General features: G+C 37.9%; 1 protein-coding gene across 5 annotated transcripts in view; it reads right to left on the reverse strand.

Moving 5' to 3' along the window:
- SMYD3 (SET and MYND domain containing 3) overlaps nt 1-27,898 on the reverse strand; it is a 714,859-nt gene that overhangs the window by 609,443 nt on the left and 77,518 nt on the right. The gene's annotated exons all lie outside the window — the stretch shown is intronic.

The raw sequence follows: 27,898 nt of genomic DNA on the forward strand, positions 1-27,898 counted from the left end.
TGCTGCTAAGTCGCTTCAGTCATGTCCGACTCTGTGCGACCCCAGAGATGGCAGCCCACCAGGCTCCCTCATCCCTGGGATTCTCCAGGCAGGAACACTGGAGTGGGTTGCCATTTCCTTCTCCAAGGCATGAAAGTGAAAAGTGAAAGTGAAGTCGCTCAGTTGTGTCCGACTCTTAGCGACCCCATGGACCACAGCCTACCAGGCTCCTCCATCCATGGGATTTTCCAGGCAAGAGTACTGGAGTGGGGTGCCATTGCCTTCTCCAAATAATAACCCTACAGTGGCCTCTAAATGTTCAAGTGAAAGATAGAGTGGAACGTCCCTAACTTTAAAACAAACGCTAAACATGATTAAGCTTAGTGAAGAAGGCTTGTCGAAAGCCAGCACAGGCCCAAAGCTAGGCCTCTTTTGCCAAATGGTTAGCCAAGTTGTGAAGGTAAAGGAAAATTTCTGGAAGGAAATTAAAAGTGCTACTTCAGTGAGCACATGAATGGTAAGAAAGCAAAACAGCCTTATTGCTGAAATGGAGACAGTTATAATGATCTGGAAAGAGGGTCAAACCAGCCACAACATTCCCTTAAACCTAAGCCTGATCCACAGCAAGGCCCTAACTCTCTTCAGTTCTGTGAACACTGACAGAGGTAAAGAAGTGGCATAAGAACAGTTTGAAGCCAGCAGAGGTTACTTCCTGAGGTTTAAGGAAGGAAGCTGTCTTCAAAACATAAAAGTGCAAAACGAAGCCACAAATGATGATGTAGAAGCTGCAACAAGTTACCCAGAAAATACAGCTAACATAATTAATGAAGGTAGCTAACTAAACAACAGATTTCAGTGTAAATGAAATGGCCTTCTATTGGACGAAGATGCCATCTAGATCTTTGGTAGCTAGAGATTCGAGAAGTCAATGCCTGGCTTCAAAGGACAGGCTGACTCTCTTGTTAGGGGCTAATGCAGCTGGTGGCTTGAAGTTGAAGCTAGTGCTCATTTACCATTCTGAAATCTAGGACCCTTAAGAATTATGCTAAGTCGACTCTGCCTGTGCTCTATAAATGAAAAAACAAAGCCTGGATGACAGCACACCTGTTTACAACCTGGTTTGCTAAATGTTTAAAGCCCACTGTTGAGATCAATTGCTCAGAAAAAAAGTTTCCTTTCAAAATATCACTGCTCATTGACAAAGCACCTGGCTACCTAAGAGCTCTGATGGAGACGTACAAGGAGATTTATGTTGCTTCCAGGCCTACCAACACAACATATCTGTCTGCAGCCTTTGGATCAAAGAGTAACTTTGATTTTCAAGTCTGATTATGTAAGAAATACATTTTGTTAAGGCTAATGATTTCTCCGATGGATCTGGGGAAAGTAAACTGAAAACCTTCTGGAAAGAATTCACCATTCTAGATGTCATTAAGAATATTAAAGACTCATGGGAAGAGGTCAAAACATCAACATTAACAGAAGTTTGGAAGAAGTTGATTCCAACACTTACAGATGACTTTGAGGGGTTCAAGACTTTAGTGGAGGAAATAACTACAGATGTGGTAGGAATAGCAAGAGAATTAGAAGCAGAATCTGAAGATGTGACTGAATTGCTGTAATCTCATGATAAACCTTTAATGAAGACAAAAAAATACAGAAGGAAGCTGGGCCAGTGCCTGGTGGCATCATAGTTCCAACATGGAACTTTATATGAGGGAGAAAGAAACATCAGCCTTGTTTAATTCATTGTTAAAGTTGGCCTCTGTTACTTCAGCCAAACAGATTCCCTAATATTCTGTCATTTATGTGTATATGTGTAACTGATTCACTATGCTGTACAGCAGAAACCAACACAACACTGTAAAGTGACTATACTCCAAAAAAATTGTTTTTAATTTAATGAATGAGGAGGTGTTTTACTGATGAGCAAAGAAAGAGGTTTTGTGAGACAGAATCCATTCCTGGTAAAACTTAGTGAAATGACAACAAAGGGTTTAGAATATTACACAAACTTAATTGATGAAGCAGCAGCAGGGTTTGAGAGGACTGATTAATTTTGGGAGAAATTCTACTGTGAGGAGATCTGCTAGGTCATATAAAAAGCAAGGGAATTCCAGAAAAAGACCTACTTCTGCTTCGTTGACTACTCTAAAGTCTTTGTGTGGATCACAGCAAACTGTGGAAGATGCTGAAAGAGATGGGAATGCCATCTTACCTGCTTCCTAAGAAAACTGTATGAGGGTCAAGAAGCAAGTTAGACCTGGACATGGAACAGTGGATGGCTTCAAAATTGGGAAAGGAGTACATCTGGGCTATACATTGTCACCCTGCTTGTTTAACTTATATGCAGAGTATATCACGCAAAATGCCAGGATAGATGAAGCACAAGCTGGAATCACGATTTCTAGGAGAAATATCAATAACCTCAGATATGCAAAGAAAGCGAAAAAGAACTAAAGAGCCTCTTGATGAAAGTGAAAGAGGAGAGTGAAAAAGTAAGCTTAAAACTCAACATTCAAAAAACAAAGATCATGGCATCTGGTCCTATTACTTCATGGAAAACAGATGGGGAAACTCTGCAAACAGCAACAGACTATTTTCTTGGGCTCCAAAATCACTGCAGACAATGACTGCAGCCATGAAATTAACAGATGCTTGCTCTTTAGAAGAAATGCTATGACAAACCTAGATGACGTATCAAAAAGCAGAGATATCACTTTGCCAACAAAGGTCCATATAGTCAAAACCATGGTTTTTCCAGTAGTTATGTACGAATGTATGAGCTGGACCATAAAGAAGGCTGAGCACCGAAGAATCGAGGCTTTCGAACTTGGTATTGGAGAAGACTGTTGAGAGTCAGGAGAGTCAATCCTAAAGGAAATCAATCCTGAATATTCATTGGAAGGACTGATGCTGAAGGTGAAGCTCCAATACCTTGGCCACCTGATGGGAAGAGTCAACTCATTGGAAAAGACCCTGATGCTGGGATAGACTGAAGGCAGGAGGAGAAGGGGACAACAGAGGATGAGATGGTTGGATGGCATCACCGACTCAGTGGACATGAGTTTGAGCGAGCTCTGGGAGATGGTGAAGGACAAGGAAGCCTTGTGTGCTGTAGTCCATGGGGTCACAAAGAGTCAAACAAGACTGAGCAACTGAACAACAACTAGTGTGAGTAAAATGCTACTGCACACTATAGAGAAATCATTCATAAAAGGAATAGTTAACTGATGCAGCAAATTTCACTGCTGTCTCATTTTAAAAAACTATCACAGCCATGCCAAACTTCACTGACCACCACCCTGATCAATCAGCAGCCTCCAATATCAAGGCAAGGCCTTCCACCAGCAAAGGACTCAGATGATGGCTACCATTTTTTAACAAAAGTATTTTTTTAATTAAGGTTTGTACATTGCTTTTTTAGATATAATGCTTTTGCGCATTTCATAGATTGCAGTATAGTGTAAATATATCTTATACATGCACTGGGAAACCAAAAGCATTATGATTCACTTTACTGTGATATATTTGCTCTATTGCAGTGATCCGGAAAGTAACCCATGATATCTTCAAGGTATACCTGTACATGTCAAGACATGATCTTATAAAAGTGATTTCCTACAATGAAATTAACTCTAAATTCCTCAAATATCCATTCTTCAATTTTTACATTGTCATATCTAATAGGTAAGGATCAACTTTACATCATTAACTGATGAGTAATCTAAATTACTGATTATAGGAAGAAGCTTATTTAATTTATATCAATATTTCACTGTGATCAAATAAACAAAACTATCAATAAGGCTAAACACATGTACATTTTGAGGTACCTTACAATAAAGAACAGTAAAGCGCCTGATAAATTACCTTCCCTGTTTAAAGATTCCTTTACTGATATGTGAAAACCAGTAAAAGTTATCAAAAGAATCTGAATAAAAAGATATCAAGAGATGCCCTTTGTATAAACACTAAAGGCAATAAAATGTAATAAAATGATAAAATCAAAAAGGCAACCTTCAAATCCATGAGAGAAATGGGGAAAAAGATGACCTTAAAACTGAAGTTTAATGTGATTTTTTTTTTTACTTTATTGAAAGCCACAGAGCCCTAGAGTCTATATTAAAGGCAATCTGATAGGATTTAAAATACTAAATAAAAAATACTAAGAACAATTGTAGAGAATTTGAAAGTACCTGAAAATAACATAGGATAAATAAAGACAATAATATAAGAAAAGGAAGAGATTTTTAACTCTAAAATGGAGCTAGAGGAGGCTGCTGCTTAGGGAGAGGAAAGCTGGACTGCAAAGCCCCAACTATCAAGTGCAAATTGAAAAACAAACTAACACTGAAAGAAAGGTCAACACTTCTCCAAAGAAAAAGGAAGGATGGGGTTAAAAAAACTTCACTGGCTACACAATTTTTCCTACAGTCAATGTTATTGCACTACACCAATGTACCTACCCACGTCAAGAAACAATGAAATTACTTAATGTTTTAAAACAGTAAGAAGTTCTGAGGCCCTATGATCTGTTAAGCATATTCAAATATAACATTTCATTCCAACAGAGTCCAAAAGAAGTTCAGATTAAGAAACAACCATTTAATTCTGAGCACTGGGAAAGATGTCACAAAAAAAGACAGTATTTGATATTAAACATGAAAGACACAAAGGATTTTCACAAATAGGAATGGAAGACAGGAATCCTTAATGGAAGGAACAAAAACAGCATCTAAAAAAATAAAATGCAGAACAGGTATGGGATACAGAGTAGGAATGGTGACATGGAATACTGGAGACAGGATAGAACAACATGGAAGAGCAACTTTGATGACTGATGAATGAATTTCAGGGCAATCAAAAACCAACAAAGGCTTTCTGCAGATGAAATGATAAAATTAATCTCCCTACTACATGTTTAATCTGATTACAATGGATTTTTGAAGGAAAAACTAGGAAGGAGACTTCATTATGAACTTGTTTAGAATGATGAATGAAAAGTTGCAAGGGACTTTAGACATTGTCTGACTCCATTCCTTCAGTTGTCAGGCTCAGAGAGTATAATATACTCGTGGTCAGCTGAAGAATTAACAGAGGTTACGAGGTTTCCACACAATGAACTCATGCTGCTGCTGCTAAGTCGCTTTAGTCCTGTCCGACTCTGTGCGACCCCATAGACGGCAGCCCACCAGGCCCCCCCGTCCCTGGGATTCTCCTGGCAAGAACACTGGAGTAGGTAAGTACCCTCATATCTAATATGTTTTTTAAGGATACAGATACTTATCTTTAATGCCCCAAATTTATACCGTCACTTCCTAAATGAACTGAAGCCTGCTATCCATCCGTCTTTCTTTTCTTTATTTCCACAAATACTTCCTGAACCCCTATCAAGGGTCAGGTACTATTCTAAAATATAAAGAAAACATTAGTTCCCTTCCTAGGTGGACTTAAAGTTCAATAGTTGAAACAAGACAAAAAAACAAATCAAGACGAAGGATGACACAGTGATAGGCATTATGGATAAAAGTTAAGTTGGGTCAGAAGGAAAATAAGTGCAGAATGGAAGGTATTACTATTATATAGAGAGTAACCACAGAATGCTTTTCTCATAGGATGACGTGCATGCGGTGAAAGCTGGAGACATAAGAGTATCTGAGAAGAGTGGCCCACAAAAATGGAACAATATATACGAAAACCCATACCAGATAAGCACTCAGCCTGCCTGAATGAGGGAGGGAGGTAAGAGGAGGAAATGAGGCCAAAAAGCAAGGAAATTTCAAATCATGTAGACCTTCCGGGTCACTGAGAAGGCTTTACCACTGAAATCATCTCAGAAACAATGCAAACAGAAGACAATAGAGCATCTTTAATGTGTTGAAAGAAAGTAATAGGGGGCTGTCAAGAAAAAAAAGCAAGCCAAGCCAGAATTTTATACCAAACAAAAACATTTAAAATGAAGCAAAATAAAAATTTCAGTTAAATGCAAAGATAATTTGGTACCAGAAGACCCGAAACTTAAAAATTTTAAAGGAAGCTGATGGAAAAGAATGCCAGATGGAAATTCAGATAAATCCAAAGATATATTAGAAATGCTATCTATGTGACAAAAACTTTGACTCCACACTTCCAATGAAGGGGGCACAGGTTCGATCCCTGGTCAGTGAATTAAGATACTACATGCTGCATGGCTTGGCCCAAAAAAAGAATAAAAAATTTGTTCCACATTTTAAAATTTTACTTGAAAGATAATTTATCATTTAAAGCAAAAATGACAATATACAGTGGGGTTTATAATACATACAAGTAAAACTTATGATGAAATGGCACCAAAAATGGGAAGGGACAAATGGAAGTATACTATTATTACAACATCCACAACATTACATGTTGTGTATGATATTATTTAACAGTAGAGATAAACAGATAAGTTAGAGATAAATATTTTAAATCCTAGAGCAACAACAAAAAGTAAAATATAGCTAATAAACCAATAAAAGAGATAAAATGGAATATTTAAAAATATTCAATTCAAAGGCAATCAGAACAAGAAATGAACAAGAAAAAACAGGTATACTTAAGAAAACTTGGCAAGAAAAGTGACTACCAAGCAACATGTGCAAGCTAGTCTGACTAAGCGTATCTACTGGGAATAAAGGTGAAGACCAACATCTTTACTAATGGATGTAAATGTTTACCTGTAGGTTTCACAGGTGACTTATTATAAGATGCTCATTTTGCATATTCCCTTTCAGTCTGTCACATTGCACATGGTTTTCAAAATCAAGAGATGTTTTTAATTAGCCAACTAGGTTACTGATACCTACTCATTCAAATAAGCTTTCGGAAATAATCAGTTCAGTTCAGTTCAGTCGCTCAGTCGTGTCCGACTCTTTGCAACCCCGTGAATCGCAGTACGCCAGGCCTCCCTGTCCATCACCAACTCCTGGAGTTTACCCAAACCCATGTCCATCGAGTCGGTGATGCCATCCAGCCATCGCATCCTCTGTCGTCCCCTTCTCCTCCTGCCCCTAATCCTTCCCAGCATCAGGGTCTTTTCCAATGAGTCAACTTTTCCCATGAGGTGGCCAAAGTATTGGAGTTTCAGCTTCAACATCAGTCCTTCTAATGAACACTCAGGACTGATCTCCTTTAGGATGGACTGGTTGGATCTCCTTGCAGTCCAAGGGACTCTCAAGAGTCTTCTCCAACACCACAGTTCAAAAGCATCAATTCTTCGGCACTCAGCTTTCTTCACCGTCTAACTCTCACATCCATACATGACTACTGGAAAAACCATAGCCTTGACTAGACGGACCTTTGTTGGCAAAGTAATGTCTCTGCTTTTTATATGCTATCTAGGTTGGCCATAACCTTCCTTCCAAGGAGTAAGCGTTTTTTAATTTCATGGCTGCAGTCACCATCTGCAGTGATTTTGGAGCCCAAAAAAATAAAGTCAGCCACTGTTTCCACTGTTTCCCCATCTATCTGCCATGAAGTGATGGGACCAGATGCCATGATCTTAGTTTTCTGAACGCTGAGCTTTAAGCCAACTTTTTCACTCTTTTCTTTCACTTTCATCAAGAGGTTTTTAAGTTCCTCTTCACTTTCTGCCATAAGGATGGTGTCATCTGCATATCTGAGGTTATTGATATTTCTCCTGGCAATCTTGATTCCAGCTTGTGCTTCTTCCAGCCCAGCGTTTCTTATGATGTACTCCGCATATAAGTTAAATAAGCAGGGTGACAATATACAGCCTTGACATACTCCTTTTCCTATTTGGAACCAGTCTGTTGTTCCATGTCCATTTCTAACTGTTGCTTCCTGACCTGCATACAGGTTTCTCAAGAGACAGGTCAGATGGTCTGGTATTCCCATCTCTTTCAGAATTTTCCACAGTTTAGGGAGCATTTCAAGTAAAGATGGGCTCAATAAAGGACAGAAATGGTAGGGACCTAACAGAAGCAGAAGATATTAAGAAGAGGTGGCAAGAATACACAGAAGAACTGTACAAAAAAGATCTTCACGACTCAGATAATCACAATAGTGTGATCTCTCACCTAGAGCCAGACATCCTGGAATGGGAAGTCAAGTGGGCCTTAGAAAGCATCACTACGAACAAAGCTAGTGGAGGTGATGGAATTCCAGTTGAGCTATTTCAAATCCTGAAAGATGATGCTGTGAAAGTGCTGCACTCAATATGCCAGCAAATCTGGAAAACTCAGCAGTGGCCACAGGACTGGAAAAGGTCAGTTTTCGTTCCAATCCCAAAGAAAGGCAATGCCAAAGAATGCTCAAATTACCGCACAATTGCACTCATTTCACACGTTAGTAAAGTAATGCTCAAAATTCTCCAAGCCAGGCTTCAGCAATACGTGAACCATGAACTTCCAGATGTTCAAGCTGGATTTAGAAAAGGCAGAGGAACCAGAGATCAAATTGCCAACATCTGCTGGATCATCGAAAAAGCAAAGAGTTCCAGAAAAACATCTATTTCTGCTTTATTGACTATGCCAAAGCCTTTGGAAATACTAGACATCATCAAATAAAAACAGTGGTTGAGGATATATAAGAAGAAAATCAAGTAAAATATTCAATGGAAATAGTTATTTGCAAAACCCTAGTCTTTGGTTCACGGAACAATTTTGTGTCTCATGTACTGTATAGTTCCTTGATCAACATGCAACAGTCACATAAACATATCTGTTTACAAAATTACACTTTCCTTATTTCATAGTATGATAAGGATTAAACACATTAGAATTCATATTGGCAGAGGCAAATAAAACCAAAAAAATTATCTGTTTTAAAAATAAACAATTATCTTGTCAATGTTAATTTATCCTATTCGATTAAATTTAATTGGCAAAAACCACAGGCTCAATGTAAAACTGGTCACAGCAAGAACAACTCCTTGCAAGAGCCAGTCCAGACTTTTGAGCAGGCCTGCACAGAGACCTGGAAAGAGCACAGGTGATCAGGCCCTGAGGTAGAGAAGCCCACCAACTCTTTTCAACAGAAAAAGTGCAAAACTGCTCCCTGACTCATTTATGGGCCCACTCAGAGAAGACTGTAGCTCTCCAGGTACTGAAGATTAGACACCAAGCAGACAACAAAGCCCATAGTGTACATCCATCTCCTCATTTTGGCTTGAAACTAGAATACCTTCTATATCTCAACACAGATCCGGAATGCCAATGGAGCATGAGCTGCTGGTCTACGCAGCACCCACCACTCGCTTACAGCTTCCGACTGTGGGCCACAGCTAGTCTCTGCCTCACAGTGTTCACTGGCTAGAAGCATGTAGAGAGCAGGCCAGAGTATCAGGGAGAAGCTAGCCACCAAAGCTGGGCAGGAGTTGATGAATCACATTGCCAACTATTACGGTAAGAGGTCATCAACTGTAAAATTCATCCTAGCTTCAGAGATATTGAAATGTGGGAGAAAATGTTCATGTTAGTGTCAAATAATATGACTCTAATAATATGATAAGTGAAAACAGTCAGAGATCAAAAAATTCTACAACTGCTTCCCCACATATATCTAACATGAGTCTAGTCTGACTCCACACGCAGACTGAGAAATGGAACAGAAATTAGTCCTGCTGTGGCCCAGAACTTAACATGAATGGTAACTGAGAGCTGTCAGAAGTATGACTCCTCAACCTCTCAATAGGACACCACACCAGGCTAGGACGTGCCCACCATATGTCAAGCCCAATGTGTGGGTTCTCTGAGGGAAAATGTCTTAACTCCAGCCTGATGGATATGATAGGCTGGTAGGGGAGGTAAGGCAAGTACTAAATAATTATACAGAAAAATTAACAGAATGAGGTAATGTTATTAAATGGGTTTTAATAAAATATGTGTACAAGCACAGTCACTCAGTCATGTCCGACTCTTGCGACTCCATGGACTGTAGCCCACCAGGCTCCTCTGTCCATGGGATTTTCCAGGCAAGAATACTGGAGTGGGTTGCCATTTCATCCCGTAGAGGATTTTCCTGACCCAGGGATCGAACCCACATCTCCTGCATTGGCAGACGGATCCTTTACTACTGAGCCACCTGGAAAGCCCTCAATAAGCCTATAGGAGTTCACAAAAAGGAAAGAGGAGTGTAGATTAACTGGATCAGGCAGAGTTTCAATAGCAAGCTGGCATCAGAACTGTGTGAGCATCTGCAAGAGATGAGGGAGGCAAGAAACAAAAGAAAATAAAAAGGATATGGGCAGGTTCAGGATATTCTGGTAGAAAACTAAGTATTTTTATTTCACTGGAGCAAAGGTACAATGGAAAATGAAGCTAGAAATACAGACTACTGGTAGGCAAGAAGAGGCACTAACTGTTTTCAAGTAGAGAGATGATATGACCAGAATGCAGGGGGCATCCCCTAAAGAATGCTTGGAGACACTGAATTTAAAGGGCTTCTGGGACATCTTAGTGATTTTTCTCACCTATTGCAAGGGCCCAGAATCCAGCTAGATATAAGTCAGGAAAGCAAAAGAAAGATGTGAACTGGGAATTTTATTTAGGACTCATCTGGACTCCTTTAAGACTCATTAGGGTTTCCCAGGTGACTCAACCGGTAAAGAATCTGCCTGCAGTGCAGGAGACCCGGGTTCAATCCCTGGGTCAGGTAGATTCTCTGGAGAAGGAAATGGCAATTCACTCCAGTATTCTTGCCTGGAAAATCCTATGGACAGAGGAGCCTGGCTGGCTACAGCCCATGGGGTCACAAGAGTCAGACATTACTAAGCAACTAAACCCCCACCATTTGGACCAAATAATAGCTGAAGGTATGAAATAAGATGTTTCACTGAGAGGATGTGACACATAAAGGGAAAAAAAAAAAGGAACCCAGAGAAATAATCTGAGGAACATCACCATTAGTGGGATGAGCAGAAGAGCTCACAAAGAATAAGAAGCAGCAACCATGTAAGTGGAAAGAAAATCAGGAGAGCAGGAAAACAGCATGTAAGAAAAAGCGACGTCAATACTGACAAATTTCACAGCAAGATGGAGTAAGAACGAAAACACATTCCCAGGGATTTAGGCTGTTGATGACCTGGCTAAAAGCAGTTTAAGCGGAGTGGCAGGAATGGGAGTGGAGTGCACACTGGGAGGTCAGAACAGACTCCCCTTGAGCTGAGCCAAAGGTGGTTCAGTGGTAAAGAATCTGCCTGCCAATACAGGAGATGCAGGTTCGATTCCTGGAGGGGGAAGATACCCTGGAGGAGGAAGTGGCGATCCACTCTAGCATTTTTGCCTGGAGAATTCCATGGATAGAAGAGCCTGGCAGGCTACAGTCCATGGGGTTGCAAAGCGTCTGACCGAGCAACTGAGCATCCATCCAAGCTGAGTCAAAGTGACCCAGATCAACAGGGAAAAGTCATCAGATGGAAGAAAAGGAAAACAGCATCTGCAAAGGATGTGCTAGATCCAATTTCAAGATGTTTACCCTAAACAAAAAGAGCTGTAAAGCACACATTAAAAGATTTTCAAATTCAGCAAGCATAACGAACTTGTTATTTTGAGCAAAATAATTTTAATTACAATGCTAACTTTTTGAGGAAAAAGAAACTAATCAAAACTCTGACAAATACACTGCTTAGCAAAATTTTATGAAAAGGTATAAGAATGAGGTCACACCTTTTGTATGACCAATTTCTAAAAGGAACAAATCTATATATATATATCTGCTACATTAATTACTCTCCAATTCTACCACAGTCTGTTCAAGCTCAACCTAGGCAGTGAAACTTCAATCTTAAATCTTCATTTTTACTCAGTTCTTTTCTTAAGGAGTCATTAAAAAAACCTCAAAATCTCCTTTATCTTTATTGAAATTTAGAAAAATCAGTCAGTTCCTAAAAATCCACATTTCCGGCTACACGGCAGGAGAAAAAAAGAGACATCACATACTGTGTGTAAGTTTTTGACCTCACTGTATGACTACAGATGCCACACTAGAGTAGTAATGAAAAGTTACGTGAAACTCTGATTGGACCATAAGTGTGAAAGTACCAGCTCCTTTAGCACTTGCTCAAAGGAACTATCAGAGCCACTTATTATCAACTGCATGTACAAAGCAGAACTATCAGTTATGGGATGGGCTATAAAAAGATAGACACAATTCCTAATTACATCCATTCTTTCATTGTAATTACTCTGGAGAGTGATTACATATTTAACTTGGCTATCTTTTAAGAAAAATAAGTTGCTTTAATGAAAGTATTTTAGATAGTGATGCCACCATACATCAATTAGAAAGTTAATCATTCTCCTTGTTCTCACAGAACAATATTAAAGGAGGTGGGGAGGTACTAGTGTTCAATGCTTTTTAAAAAGTTACAGTCGGTAAAGATAACCCTGTGTGCGAGACATCAAAAGAGACACAGATAAATAGAACAGCATTATGGACTCTATGGGAGAGGGCGAGGGTGAGAGGATATGGGAGAATGGCATTGAAGTATGTAAATTGTCATATATGAAACGAATCGCCAGTCCAGGTTTGACGCATGATACAGGGTGCTTGGGGCTGGTGCACCGGGATGACCTGGAGGGATGGGATGGGGAAGGAGGTGGAAGGGGAGTTCTGGAAGGGGAAAACATGTACACCCATGGTGGATTCCTGTCAATGTATGGCAAAACAAATACAATATTGTAAAGTTAAAAAACAGAAAATAAACTAATTTAAAAAAAAACAAAGTTAATTAGAGGGCACCCAGTAAGAGAGGGGCTTCCCAGGTGGTGCTAGTGGTAAAGAATCTGCCTGCCAATGCAGGAGATGTGGGTTCAATCCCTGGGTCAGGAAGATCACCTGGAGGAGGGCATGGCAATCGACTCCAGTATTGTTCCCTGGAAAATCTCATGGACAAAGGAGCCTGTCAGGCTCCGGTCTACAGGGTTGCAAAGAGTTGGTCGCAACTGAAGCAACTTGGCATGCACACAGTAAGAGAAAACATCCAGGAAATAGAGTTTATCAAAAACTCAAAATATGTAATCTGCATAGGGTCAAGAAACAGCAAGAGATCCCCTTCAGTGGGCTCACTTCAGGAGAAAAAAATTCCCTTCACTGTGTCAGGTTTAGTTTTCAATATTCTACAAGACTTCACTACATAATAAATGACTACTCTAGAATCGTTCTTAGAATATTTCCAAGAGACAAAGGGCAAACAAAGTCATAAGCTATGACTAACAAAGTTCAAAATTAGCTCAAATATATTACAGATTGAATTATAAATAAGAAAGTTTTCATATAATGGAATCCAAGATATTACCAATCAGCAAGTAAATCATGTGCTACAACTGTGGCACACATTACCCTCACCCTAGATTCATTAATAATAAAGCAATTTATTTCCAAAGTGAGTACTCCATCTTAAATATAAACTCATTATGATTTTATGTAGGCAAAGGTGTCATCACTAGCATTTAGTGTTAGAGGTGACTTTCAAAACATACACACAAGCTTATCTTCCAGTCTTATCAGCCTTCCTGTATGTTACTTTATACATATTTTATGCCATTCTTCCACTGCCTTCCAGAATCCCATTAGTAATCCCACACTTCGCTCAAGATGATTCAGGCCACACAATAAAATGGTATTCTGTGTCAGCTATATTTCACAGTCTCATTTAAAAATAAGATCAAATGAAATAAAGCGTATGAAAGTGGATTCTGCACAGTCTAACACATAGAAGACATTTAATAAACATGTGTAACCTGAATTCATCACAATCCCTCTGACACCAAATCATTAAGAACTAGAAGGTTCACATTTAACAGCAAGTAGACTAACATCATAGCAACAGCTTAAGGACAAATGGAATATACCAAGAATGGAAAGTAGGAAGAAGTAAAAGTATTTGACAGAATGCAGGTAAGGCATGAGAGTAATGTAAAAGATTCCCAGATTCAACATCCTTCAGCTATACTCTCATCATGACAAAACAGTCCATAGTCATTTTTTTTTTTTGACAACCTTTCACTGTTTTGAGTTATCATAATCAACCCCTCCAAAATCATTATCTAATGTGATAAGAACTAAATGAAGTATCAAGGTAAACTGATACTTCATTTTTGCCCCTGAACATGATTCTTTACCTAGAGTCAACGAATAAGCTTTTGTGAGATCTGCTTGTCTGATATTCTTGCAAAATGTGTTTGCAAAAAAGCAAATGCCTTTTTCTACAAAGAGGTTTCATAAGTTAATTTTCTTATTGCATGAGTAAGACCACAAAATAAACAAAGCAGCAGAATTTTAAGTGAAGGCATTTTATTTATACTCCAAAGTTTCTTTGTTAAGAGTAGTTTGTTAAGCCAAAAGCATTCTGAGAAACTACATGCGTGCTAAGTCACTCCAGTCCTATTCGACTCTATGTGACCCTATGGACTGTAGCCTGCCAAGTTCCTCTGTCCAGGGGAACTCTCCAAGCAAGAATACTGGAGTGGGTTGCTGTGCCCTCCTCCAGGGGATCTTCCCAACCCAAGTTGAACCCGTGTCTCTTACATCTCCTGCATTGGCAGGTGGGTTCTTTACACTGCACCACCTGAGAAACTGTAATACTAGATAAAGTACAACCAAGACAAAACCTATCACTCTTCTCTGAGTTAGGAAAGGCATCAGAAAATATTGAGAATTCCAAAATGGCTTTAGAGGGTGGAGGAAAAGTAACAGTGTCGAGGTGTTGAGATTCTAAACAAGAGAAGAATTCCCAACAGAAGGTACAAAGAGATTGAAGAAATAAAACCACAGAGAATAGGATGCCCCCCATGACAATGAAATTTCCTCTGCCACAATTTCTCCTACATTCTCCAATACTGCAACTTCACCAAGGGGACAGACCTACCTTAACAGTCTTTGTACCACATGTCCCCAGCTCAACACCTGTCACAAAGTCGTTACTCAACATTTCATGAATCAACAAATGCAAGTGATAGCTGGAAGCAAATGCCAAGTTTTAGAAAATTTGGGGGCCTGAAGTTTTTAGTAGTAGTTATGTTCAAATTCACCAACTTGAGACATAAAATGTATAGATCCAAAAATATTTGAGAGGAAAATTTAGTTATAAAACCTTCTGCCTTGTTTTAATAAAACTATAAAACAAAAGTAGGAGAATGCAAAAGAACTTAATCTTCCTAAAGTGAATGGAGATTTACAAGTTTAAATTTCTTAACTGGAGATGGGAGCTTTATTTTTATAGTATCTCAGTCATCAGGCAGCAGTTTAAAAAAAAAAAAACCTACAGTAGTCCCTTTAACTTTTTATTTTAAAATAATTTTAAACTTACAGAAAAGTTGAATAGTACAAAGAATTCCCAAATACACTTCATCCAATTTCCACTAATATTAACATTTTACTTAATCATACCATAATTATCAAAACTAAGAAACAAAAATTGATGAAATCATCAAGTAAACTACAGGCTTTACTCAGACTTCATCCAACTAAATATTTACACTAACATCCTTGTTCTGTCCAGGATTCTACAATGCATTTAGGTACCCTGCATATCTTTAGTCTTCTTCAGTCTGTGGTAATCCTTAAGTCTTTCCTTGTCTTTGACATTTGATACCATTAAAGAGTAATGATCAAGTATTTAACATCCGTCTGATGTTTTTCCACAATTAAATTGAGGTTATGCATTTTGGCAAGAATACCACAAAGGTGAGGTGCTCTTCTCTTGGTTAAGGTGGTATTTCCCAGGTTTACCCACTGCAAAGATACTCTCTTTCCCTTGTAATTAATATCTTGGAAGGGACATTCTAAGATTCTGCAAATATCCTATTTCTAATCACACTTTCATCCACTAATTTTGGCATCCATCACTGGATCTTGCCTGTGAAAATTACTATTGTAGTATTCTAATGGCAATTTTCTACTTCTCTCATTCCTTCCATATTTACAATTCAAATTCTTCTATATGCTACTTCCCCACTCATTTATTCATTTATTTTATTTATTTGCATCAGTCTGGGCTCCTAAATATTACTTTATTCTGTGAGTTATAGTCTAAAACTACTCTGATATCTTATGATTCAAATTTTTCCAGCTTCGGTCATTGAGAGCTCTTTTGGGTTAGCTCCTATGCCTCTCAACATGCCCACATGCTTCTTTTAAGAACTTTCTTGGTTCTGGTACTACAAGATGCTCCAGGCTCATCCTGTGTTTTCTCTAATCCAGCCCTGGGATCAACCAATTCTCAGAGGAACCCTAGCCCCATTAACTGGAGAATGGTATTTAGAAAACAAGATATGGGAACCAGGTGTGCTCATTGTCACTGGGCTATCTCTGATTCTAGATAGACCCTCTCCATGGACAGTGAGGAGGAATACTGTTGGCCTCTAAACAATGTGGGGGTTAATCCTTGTATACCTATAGTCAGTCAGTCCTCCATAACATCAGATCCCTTGCATCCTCATGTTCAACCAACCGCAGACCATGTACTACTGTAGTATAGTAAATACTGTACTGTATTATAGTAAACAATATTTACTACTGCAAAATATCAGCATATAAGAGGACCCACGCAGTTCAAATCCATGTTGTTCAAGGGTCAACTGTATATGCACATATACTACTCAACACAGCACCTATATTTATTTCTATATCTATTTACATATACAGCTAAAATATTCAGAATGAATTTATACTGATACTTCTGAATGCAATCCAACACCACAGGGCTCATTTTAATCGGTCACATTCCTTATTTGTAATTTCTCTGTCAGAAACTGAATCTCCTTATCCACTGTACTGACTTTTTTAACTCTAATAAACATATAGTTTCAGAATTGCTAATCCATACCTCTGTGAGAAACAAATACGCCAACAAGAGTGCAGTGCTGTGTGCAGCTCTTTTTTGTCTTTAGCCTTACAACATCCAGTCAAAGGACTATCTTCCAACCTTAATTAGGCAAGTTTTTTTCCTCCCCACTCTCTTTAGTGATATGTTATTCATTTGTTAGGTTCATTAGTAATAGTTTGTATTCCGTTTTGGTTTCCCCTCACATCCTGGTTGTTGTTTTTAATTTACAAAGAGTAAAACACAGTATTTGTGGTATACGGTTGAGTAAAACACACTGTGGTATACAGTTCTGTTTTGACAGATGGATAGAGCCATCCATCCACCACCACAGTCACAATACAGAATAGCTCCGTCACCCCCAAATTCCCTCATGTTGCCCCTTGCAGTCAAACCTTTCCCCATCTCCAACTTTGACAACCCCTGATCTGTCTTTTCTTCCTATAGTTTTACTTTTTCCAGTTTCTTTAGTGGTTTACAATATAAAAATTGTGCTTACATTTGACTTGTTAACATCATTACATAGCTCTTAGATGCTGTGTTCTATTTTGTGTTTTACTCAACTCTTTTTTCTCTTTTTTGACTTTTTTCTCCTTTATAGTAATTTCTATTGGCCTATTCACAAGCTCAACGATTCTTTCCTTGGCTGTCAGAACTACTGTTAAGCCCAACAAAAGCATTCTTTATTGCTGCTTTTCCTCAATTCTAGTGCTTCTATTTAATTCTTTCTTATAGTTTCGATCTTTCCGCTAAAACTATCCATGTAATCCATGTTAACCTTTTTAATTATAGCTTTCAATACAGTAATTATAGTTATTTTAAGTCAGATAGTCCCAATATCTATGTCATACCTAAACCTGATTTTGTTGACTACTTTGTCTCTTGGCAATAAGTGTATTGGGGGTTTTTTGATTGCCTTTGTGTAGGCCACCTAATTTTTCTGTTGAAAATTGAACTTGTGAAGGAGATTAAGAACTAAGGTAGTAGATTTTATGCATAGAAAGCAACATAACTCTTTTCTTTTCCTGTGTTTTTAGGGTGAAGGTTTAAATTAATCTAGTCAGATGGCTCAGCTGATAAAAATTCCGCCTGCAATGCAGGAGACCTGGCTTCAATCCCGGGGTTGGGAAGATCTCCTGGAGAAGTATTCTGGCCTGGAGTATTCCAGGATTCCAGGACAGTATTCTGACCTGGAGAATTCCATGGACTTTATACTCCATGGGGTCGCAAAGGGTCGGACACGACTGAGCACATTTCACTTCACTTTCCTCCAGTCAGAAATCAGGCTAGGTTTGAGATTCATTGTGGATATGGTATCCTTGAGGCATCACAGTGTTCTAATTCCTCTCCTGGTAACTTGTGTTTAAAGTGTTTATTTATTTATTTATTTTTTATTTGTTTTAGTTGGGGGCTAATTACTTTACAATATTGTAGTGGTTTTTGCCATACATTGACATGAATCAGCCATGGGTTTACATGTGTTCCCCTTCCTGGACCCCCCCTCCCACCTCCCTCCCCATCCCATCCCTCTGGGTCATCCCATTGCCCCAGCCCTGAGCATTTGTCTCATGCATCGAACCTGGAATGGTGTTCTGTTTCACATATGATAATATACATGTTTCAATGCTATTCTCTCAGAACGTCCCACCCTCACCTTCTCCCTCAGAGTTGGGACTGGTTCTTAATGTCTACCCTGCTCTCAGCTTTAGGTCTTCCCTTTGCGCTGCACCTCAGGGAGGTCTGCATGGTCTGGCCAGTCTCCCAGCAGTGTTCAACTGTTACCTGTTACTCGATGCTCACCACTCTGTGACAGGAATAGGGATTTTCTGTTGTTCTCATTAAGCATAAATCTTAGAAAGTCACTGAGTCTCAAGGATGTGGCCTTCTCACTACTCCTGCCCCTTACCCAGCTGTGGTTCTGAACCCAATATGCCACCCAAGTGTAGCTTTGATTCTACTTCCTACCCTCAAGTGCAAATGGGGTTTTAACAGTGCCCTAAGGCAATGTGATTTTTCTGCCTTTCCCCCTGCATTCATTCAGTATAAGAGAAACACAAGATAGGGAACAAGTGTACTGGCATAATTCCTTGCTTCATCTATGGCAGTGGCTCTTCTTACCAATCCCTATACCACCAGAGGATGCTTTCTCAGGAGTCTCACCTGTCTTTGGTGGGGGCCGGGGGCGGGGGGGAACACCTGGTAGAGTTCATAGAGAAAAAGGCTGCAAGTGTATAGAAACTCTACCTATATGTACAGCCTACAAAGTCTTCACATTCTCTTACCAGCCCACATTCAGCATCCATGAATTCTTTAGCTAAACTCCTGCCAGTGCCCAGCAACTGCTGCCCCGGGGAAGTCAGTTCTCATGTCTCTCTCTGTAGGGGCTGCTTCTCCTTAGACCTCACACCAGTGGGCAGCCCTGGAACCTAAGCTCTCTGATGACTTCCAAAAAAGTTATAAGCTTGCAGTTGTCCCACTTTTTGTGGAGAGGAGGCGGTCATGTTTTAAGGGTAGAAGAAATGCTCTTTCTGCACAATTTTGATTTTATTAATGCATGAACTTATTTGCTAAAATATAAGACTATGAAACCAGAATTAAAGCTTATTAAAAAGTCAAAAGCACCATTCCAAATTCCAAATTAAAATACTCTAATATAATTTTTAATCTGAAAACTTAATTAGAGAGTTTTGGCTGTTCACTGAGGTGATTTTTTCCAGCTGTTTGTTGATATATCAAGGAAAGTCTATTTCCCTAACAATAGAATAAATTCAAAACTAAATTACAATAATGCATTTAGGCATAAACCTAAGGAATCAGCTTAATAAAAAACATAACAGCTGATAATGATTTCTTAAAAGCATTTACTCTACATTTGACAGAATGCTTTGAGAACACCAATTATGTATTCATAGTCCCCATAATTTTGTTTTACAAAATATTTCCTCAATCTTTTGGGAGATTACTACAGGGTTAAAAGCTGCCTTAAGATCAAAGATCAAAATACAGAAAAACCCTGTAATCTCTATAGCAGTTCACTGATCTTTCCCATCTGCTATGCAAAAAGAAGGTGTATGGTAAGTTTGAAAAAAGAAAACCTTTTTAACTAGAAATGACAGTAAACTGATTCTGGCAAACGTTCAGAGGGAATTTTTTCTTTATGAGATCCAACTCCCTTTTGCCAAAATATAAACGATGTCAACAATAGGAAAATAAAGTCTAGTCAACAAAGTACTGTCTCTTATTTATATCTTTCTTCCTGCAACAATATCACATGATCACATTTCTATAATAAAACCACACACAGTAAATGAATTTTCAACCATCAAGAGGACTTTATAAGCACAGGCTTACGGGTGAATGATGAGAGACAGCTGGAGCAAGACAGTGAAAAATGCACTTAACTCAGGCCCAGAGAAATTACTTTCCTGGTATAGGCCAACAATCTGTGAGCTTCCCTAGACTTTCCTTTATGTAAAAATCTAGAAGCTCTGTCTTATATCTTCATCTTGGAAACAATCAAGAAATTACTAGAAGATAAATGGCATGGCACATTTTTCAGAACAGAAGAAGCATTCTGTCTCATTGGCTGTATCTACAATAATAGCCTTTGGTATCAACCAGTTATTTTAGAATGGGGTCTGGTTCTTTCCCTTACCTTCTCTCTCCTCTCACAATCATTAAATTGTACATTTAAAATGGGTGAACTTCATGGTATTTAAATTATACTTTAATAAAGTTGTTTGAGAAAAAAGAAATGAAATATTGGATCCATGTTACTGAACCAATGCGTGAATTGACAATTTCCATTCTTCCTCCTATAAACAGAAGTGTAAGTAGGTATCAAAAAAAAGACAGAAGGAGGAAAAAAAATAACCTTTTCAACAAATAATACTGGGACAATTAGGTATCAGCATAAAAACTATGAACCCTTATCTGACCTCATACACAAAAATTAATTCAAAATGGATCAAAGAACCAAATGGAAGAGCTACAGCTCTTATAAGAAAATGCAGATATAAACCTTAGTGATAGTGCATTAGACAGTACTTTCTTAAGTATGTCACTAAATGAATGAATAACAAAAGAAAAAATCAGTAAGTTGGACTTCATCAAAATTAAAAACTTTTGTGCATCAAAGGACACTATCAAGAAAATGAAAAGACAACTCACGAAACGGGAGAAAATATTTGAAAAATCTATATCTGATAAAGGTCTACTATTCAGAATAATGAACTCTTACAATTCTACAATAAAGAGATAAACAAACCAATTTTAAAACAGTCAAAGGATTTGAACATTTCTCCAAAGAAGATGTAAAATGGCCAATGAGCAAATAAAAAATGCCCAAATCACTTATCACTAGGAAAATGCAAATCAAACCACAATGAGACACTACTTTATACCCAGTAAGATGGCTATATTAACTTTTTGTAATGGAATAACAAGCATTTTTGAGGATGTGGAGAAACTGGAGACTTCATACATTGCTTGTATAAAATGGCACAGTCACTGTGCAAAAGTTTGGCAGTTCCTCAATTCTATACAACCCACCAATCCCAACCTTAGGTATATACCCAAGAGAAATAAAAACTTATGGCCACACAAAACTTGTTCACAAATGTTCACAGCAACATTATTCATAACAGAAATTGCGGGGGGGTGGAACCCAATGTCCATCAACTAATGAATGTATAAACAAAATGTGGTGGTATATGCAGACAATGAAACATTATTCAGCCATAAAAGAGAATAAAATTACAATATATACAAATATCAAATTACAGTGTACACCTAAAACTAAGTTGCTGTTATATGCCAATTACAACTCAATTTTTAAAAAAGGAATGAAGTACTAACATATGCTGCTGCATTAATGAACCTTGAAAGAAGTTATTCACAAAAGACCACATATTGTATGATTCCATTTATATGAACTGTCAGGCAAATTCAGAGAGAGAGAAAATAGACTAATAGTTACCAGAGGGTAGAGAAGGGGGGAGTTAGGAGCTACAGTGTTTGATTTCACAGTGACACAAATTTTCTAGAATTAGATAGCAATGATATTTTCACAACACTAAATGTACTAAAAATCCAATTGTACACTTGTAAATGGTTGAAACGGTGAACTTTTATGTTGTGTGAATTTCATCTTAATTTAAAAAAATAATGAGTGGAGGAAGGCGTGAGGGTAGTCAAGTGCGGACTCCCTGAGCAGAACTACCTTCATGGCGGTTTCCTGGGATCACATGAACACGCAGTCACAGAGAGTGGGCACACCCTAAACCACTATCAAAACTTTAAGAAGACATAAGTGAGGAGACACAAGAGATGCAGGTTCGATCCCTGAGTATGGAAGATCCCCTGGAGAAGGAAACGGCAACCCAATCCAGTATTCTTGCCTGGGAAATCCCATACACAGAGAAGTCTGGTGGGCTACAGTCCATGGGGTCGCAAAGAGTCGGACATGACTGAGCAACTCAACTGAATAGTCATGTCTAATAAAAGATAATTCAAAAAACTAAAAGCTGTATTTTATAGTTATTCTATTATGAGCACTTCCACTAAAAATTTTATTTTTTAAAAGTGTCTATTTTACCTCACAAATTGAAGGTACTATTCACTTCAGAGGACTGGAGGTGCAACCTCGAATCGATTTTATTTCAAAGTTCAATTCTTTTTTCATAAATTGAAGAATGTTCTTGTAATATGGTTTCTCAAATTCAGTTAATATTTGGAAGTGATAATTCATTAGTTAGTAAATAAACAAGCACTGCAATACTTACAAAACAAAAGGAAGAAGGCATGTGGGGTGCTGGTGACACTGTGGTCTTTAGTTTGTAAAAACTGAACAATATGTATGTTGTGTGTGCACATGTGAATGTATGTACATATATAATTTATATATAGTTTAGATACGTAAACATGTGATTTTATATACATTGTGTATACATATTAACATGCACTATATATGTATAAAAATTCAATAAAAAATTTTAAAGAATTGATGGTTTTATGAAAAATCCTTTTTGTGGGTGTTAGAGTTTCTACAATTGAGTTTGTACAAGTATATAGTTGCTATTGTTTTGTTTTTTGAATGGGTTTGAGTTTCTAAGAGTATATAGTTGCTGTTTTATTTTTTGAATGGGTTTATTTTCTAATTCTAAATTTTTATCTTCAGATATAAAGAAAACTTGTCTGGCTCCATGGTTCCATGCAGCAAATAATCTCCATGAATGACACATGGCAACTTTGACATACTTCATGTAGGTCAAACAATAAAGTATAATCATGTTTCAGATCCTCTAGATGGGCATGGCCCAATAGAACTTTCTGCAATGGTGGAAACGTTCTATAGCTACAGGGGCCACTAGCCATACACTTAAAATGTAAGTTCATCACAGCACTGTTTACAATAGCCAGGACATGGAAGCAACCTAGATGTCCATCAGCAGACGAATGGATAAGGAAGCTGTGGTACATATACACAATGGAATATTACTCAGCCATTAAAAAAAATACATTTGAATCGGTTCTACTGAGATGGATGAAACTGGAGCCCATTATACAGAGTGAAGTAAGCCAGAAAGAAAAACACAATACAGTATACTAATGCATATATATGGAATTTGAAAGATGGTAACGATAACCCTATATGCGAGACAGAATAAGAGACACAGATGCATAGAACAATTTTATGGACTCTGAGGGAGAAGGTGAGGGTGGGACGTTCTGGGAGAATAGCACTGAAACATGTATACTATCATATGTGAAACAGAACACCATTCCATGTTCGATGCATGAGACAAGGGCTCAGGGCCGGGGCAATGGGATGACCCAGAGGGGTGGGGTGGGGAGGGAGGTGGGTGGGGGGTCCAGGAAGGGGAACACATGTAAACCCATGGCTGATTCATGTCAATGTATGGCAAAAACTATTACAATATTGTAAAGTAATTAGCCCCCAACTAAAATAAATAAACTAAAAAAAAAATGTAGGTATTTGGTTAAACTACTATTTTTTTGTTCTTTTTTGGTTGAGCTGTGAGGCTTGTGGGATTTTTACTTCCCCAACCAGGAACTGAACCAGTGCCCTAAGCAGTGAAAGCAAGGAGTCCTAGCCAAGGCACCTCCAGAGAATTTGCTAAAGTACTAAATTTTTAAACTTAAATCAAATTTAAATAACCACAAGTGGCTAGAAGCTATTGTACTAGACTTTTTGACTCTAGGTAACACCCAGCACTTTCTGCTTTGCTGACAAAAAGCTATGCTTCATTTTTGTCAGTTATAGGACATTTTGTAGTAACAGAATCACTCTGACTACTACAGAAACAAGAAGAATCCTGGATATTTCGCCCTCATGTGTGAAAATCTTCCTTCTCTTCCATTAGTGACAAAAGATTACAATAAATAAGTCTATAATTTAAGACTAAAATAATTAAAACAATCCAAAGAAACCACTTAAAAAAAAAAACCCAACTCCCCTTAGTTATAAGCAGACAGGGTATGTTAGGTACATAGAAGACAAAAGACCTCTTTCACACAGGGAATTAATTGATAGTTAAGGTCTGAATATGTTACACTAGGTTGTAAATCCACTAAGTCTGGACTCGATGGACATCTGTTTGAGCAAGCTCTGGGAGTTGGTGATGAACAGAGAAGCCTGGCATGCTGCAGTCCATGGGGTTACAAAGAGTCGGACATGACTGAGCAACTGAACTGAACGACCAAACTATGTTTTAAGGCATAATAGCCTAGAGTAAGAAGTTAAATATGCTGCCAAAAGAGAGCTCATGCTTAAGCTAGGAAATGATGGACTACACTAAGATAAAAGAGATTTGGGAGAGGTATTTTTACAAATCTTTTACTAAGATAATATTCATTATGAATCTCTAAGAGGGAGATTATTGAAATTTTATGAATCTATCTGACCAAAAATCAAGGCAAATAAAGTTCTAATCAGTATTTCTCAAATTGCCTGGCAGTAAGAATCACCTAGGATCAAATACATAGATTTTCAAGCCTGGAGATTCTGATTCAACAGGTGTGTTGCCAACACAGTGGGTAGTATTCTTACTACCCACTCCAGAAAGTTTAGGCAACATTGGTCTAGTTCATTCACAGTATCCAAGAACAATCTGAAACAACATATCAACAAACTTACACTGATCATCACACATACAGGCAACCACGGTGCATGCAAAAAAGCAGAAAATAAGTATTGGCAAGGATATGGAGAAACTGGAACCCTTAAGCACTGTTAGTGTGAATGTAAAATGGTACGACAACTTTGGAAAACAGTATGGCAGTTCCTAAAAAAATTAGAAATAGAACCACCATGTGATCCAGCAATTACATTTCTGGATATATTTACAACAGAATTTAAAGAGGTTTCTTGAACAGATACTTGTACTTCGATGCTCACAGCTGCACTACACAAATAGTCAAAATGCTGAAGTAATCCAAGTGTCCAACTACAGAGGAATGGATAAACAAAATATTTTATATATACAGTGGAATAGTATTTAGCGTTAAAAAGGAAGGAAATTATGACACCAGCTACAACAAGGATGAACCTTGAGGAAATTATGCTAAGTGAAATAAGCCAGTCACAGAAAGACAAATTCCATATAATTTCACTTGTATGAGGTACTTTGAGTGGCTCAGATGGTAAATAATCTGCCTCTAATGCGGGAGACCTGGGTTCAATCCTGGATTGGGAAGACTCCCTGGAGAAGGGAAAGGCTACCCACTCCAGTATTCCTGCCTAGAGAATTCCATGAACAGAGGAGCCTGGCAGGCTACAGTCCTTGGGGTTGCAAAGAGTTGGACACAACTCAGCAACTTTCACTCATTCACTCACTAGTTAAATTCATAGAAAACAAAAGGGGAAGGGGAAGTTACCACTCATGGGTACAAAGATTCAGATTTGTAAAATGAAAAGATTTGTGGAAATGGACGGTGGTGATAATTGCAAAACCATACGAATGGACTTAATGCCACTGAAACATATAGTTAAAAATGTTTAAGGTGATAGATTTGATGCTATATATACTTTACTACAACTTAAACAAGACAATTAGATTGTCTGGGTACACAGCTAAGGTTAGTGCTAGAAGCAACCTAGAACCTTCTGACTGCCAGACAAGTCCTTATCACCACAACCCATCACTAAGAATAAACAGCCACATATGGGTCTGAATATAAAGTCATAGGTCCAGCATATCCTAGGTCTGAGAAGACTTCATTTTCTTCAGTTCTGCTAATATAGAATTTGTAATAACCCAAGGAAAAACTTCAGTCCACCCAAATTATCTAACTATAATGATATCTGAGCACTGAAGAATTGATGCTTTTCAACTATGGTGTTGGAGAAGACTCCTGAGAGTCACTTGGACTGCAAGGAGATCAAACCAGTCAATCCTAAAGGAAATCAGTCCTGAATATTCATTGGAAGGACTGATGCTGAAGCTGAAACTCCAACACTTTGGCCACGTGATGTAAAGAACTGACTCATTGGAAAAGACCCTGATGCTGGGAAAGATTGAAGGCAGGAGGAAAAGGGGATGACAGAGGATGAGATGGTTGGATGGCATCACTGACTCGATGGACATTAGTTTGAGCAAGCTCTGGGAGCTGGTGATGGACAGGGAAGCCTGGCATGCTGCAGTCTATGGGGTCGCAAAGAGTTGGACACGACTGAGCAACTGAACTGAACTGAACTTTAATTATGCACAGAGACTATATGTAACCTACCTAAGAAATCAAACTTCTTCAGTACTTCCAGTGCATTCACTATGCTTCTAGTCTCAGTGTCTACAGTCACCATTTCTTGAATTGAATTACGGGAGTAAAAATAAAAGGTTGACTTCTATCTAAAATTTAATTTCTCCACACACTTTTTAAGTTATTCTAGCAATAATGCATAATTTCCCACAGTTGCTTCTGAGTCCAGTTTTGTATTTTATTCAAGCTACACTAATGATTGTTAAAAATGAAGGGTCTATGTTATATACTCTAAAATTCTTAATATCATCACATGAAGACAGTCATTACTAAACTTTGTGGTTTTTATGTGAAATTCTGATAGAAATTTTATTACCATAGGATCAGTCAAGATTTTATCTTCTTTTAACCCAAATGTAACATGTGAGAAATAAAAATTTGATTGGCAGATCAGGTCATCTAATATTACCTCACACAGATAAAAACCTACTTTGGAAATGTTTCAAAAATGTCAAAATAGATTTTGGGAAGGTATGTAATGACCATCCACCCTCCAATCCTGCATTTTTCTTTTGCCAATACCACCAAATGTCATCAATATATCCTGCAAAGTAAACATCCTATCCCAAAGAGGGGTAAGTATTTTCAATTAGTCCTCTGGCCAAAAAGAGTTAAACATTATTTCTGTAGGCAGTCATAACAGTTTTCAACAGCACTCTTAGTAAAAAATGAGAAAAAGAAAGAAAAAGAAGGGGAAAAAAAAGGAAGAGAGTAAAGAAAAAAATTTTCTCTCAAATAGTCATGGCTATGGGGAGTTTTTTAAATTGTGAAATGATGAGAAAAACAAACATAAGATAATAATGCAATTACCTAGAAAGATAACCACTGTTAAATCAACACACACACAAAATATATATAAGATTTTATTTTTCAAGGCCCGGGATACAGTTTTGTAATTTACTTTTATAATTCAATATGATTATGTGTCCCATGTCATTAAATATCATTAAAAAATGACTAACAAAGATACATACCTATCATATATTAAGTCCTTATCATCTGCCAAGCACTCTCCATAAGTACTTTCATTCTCACAAAAAGCCTGTGAGAGGGTACCATAATACTCTTTATACTGAAGAACAACTGAGTGTTAAATATTTAGTGATATTTAGGGTTGCAGGACAAATAATTACAACAGTAGTTCTTTTTTTAATTACAAAGTCAAGTACAGAAGTCTTTTCAGGCAGAACTTCAGTGGGAACTCTCCTCAAATCAATAAGTGCATGTCTATGAAAAAAAAATTTTAAGTACAAAAACTAAATTAAAATAGGAATACAAATATATTTAAGGTAAAGTTGAAAATCTTGACACTGATGTGACTGAAAAAGA

The sequence above is a fragment of the Giraffa tippelskirchi genome, chromosome 5 (genome assembly GCF_054371585.1).
Source record: "Giraffa tippelskirchi isolate mGirTip1 chromosome 5, T2T-mGirTip1v1.2.pri, whole genome shotgun sequence".
In the NCBI taxonomy this organism is placed as follows: Eukaryota; Metazoa; Chordata; class Mammalia; order Artiodactyla; family Giraffidae; genus Giraffa; species Giraffa tippelskirchi.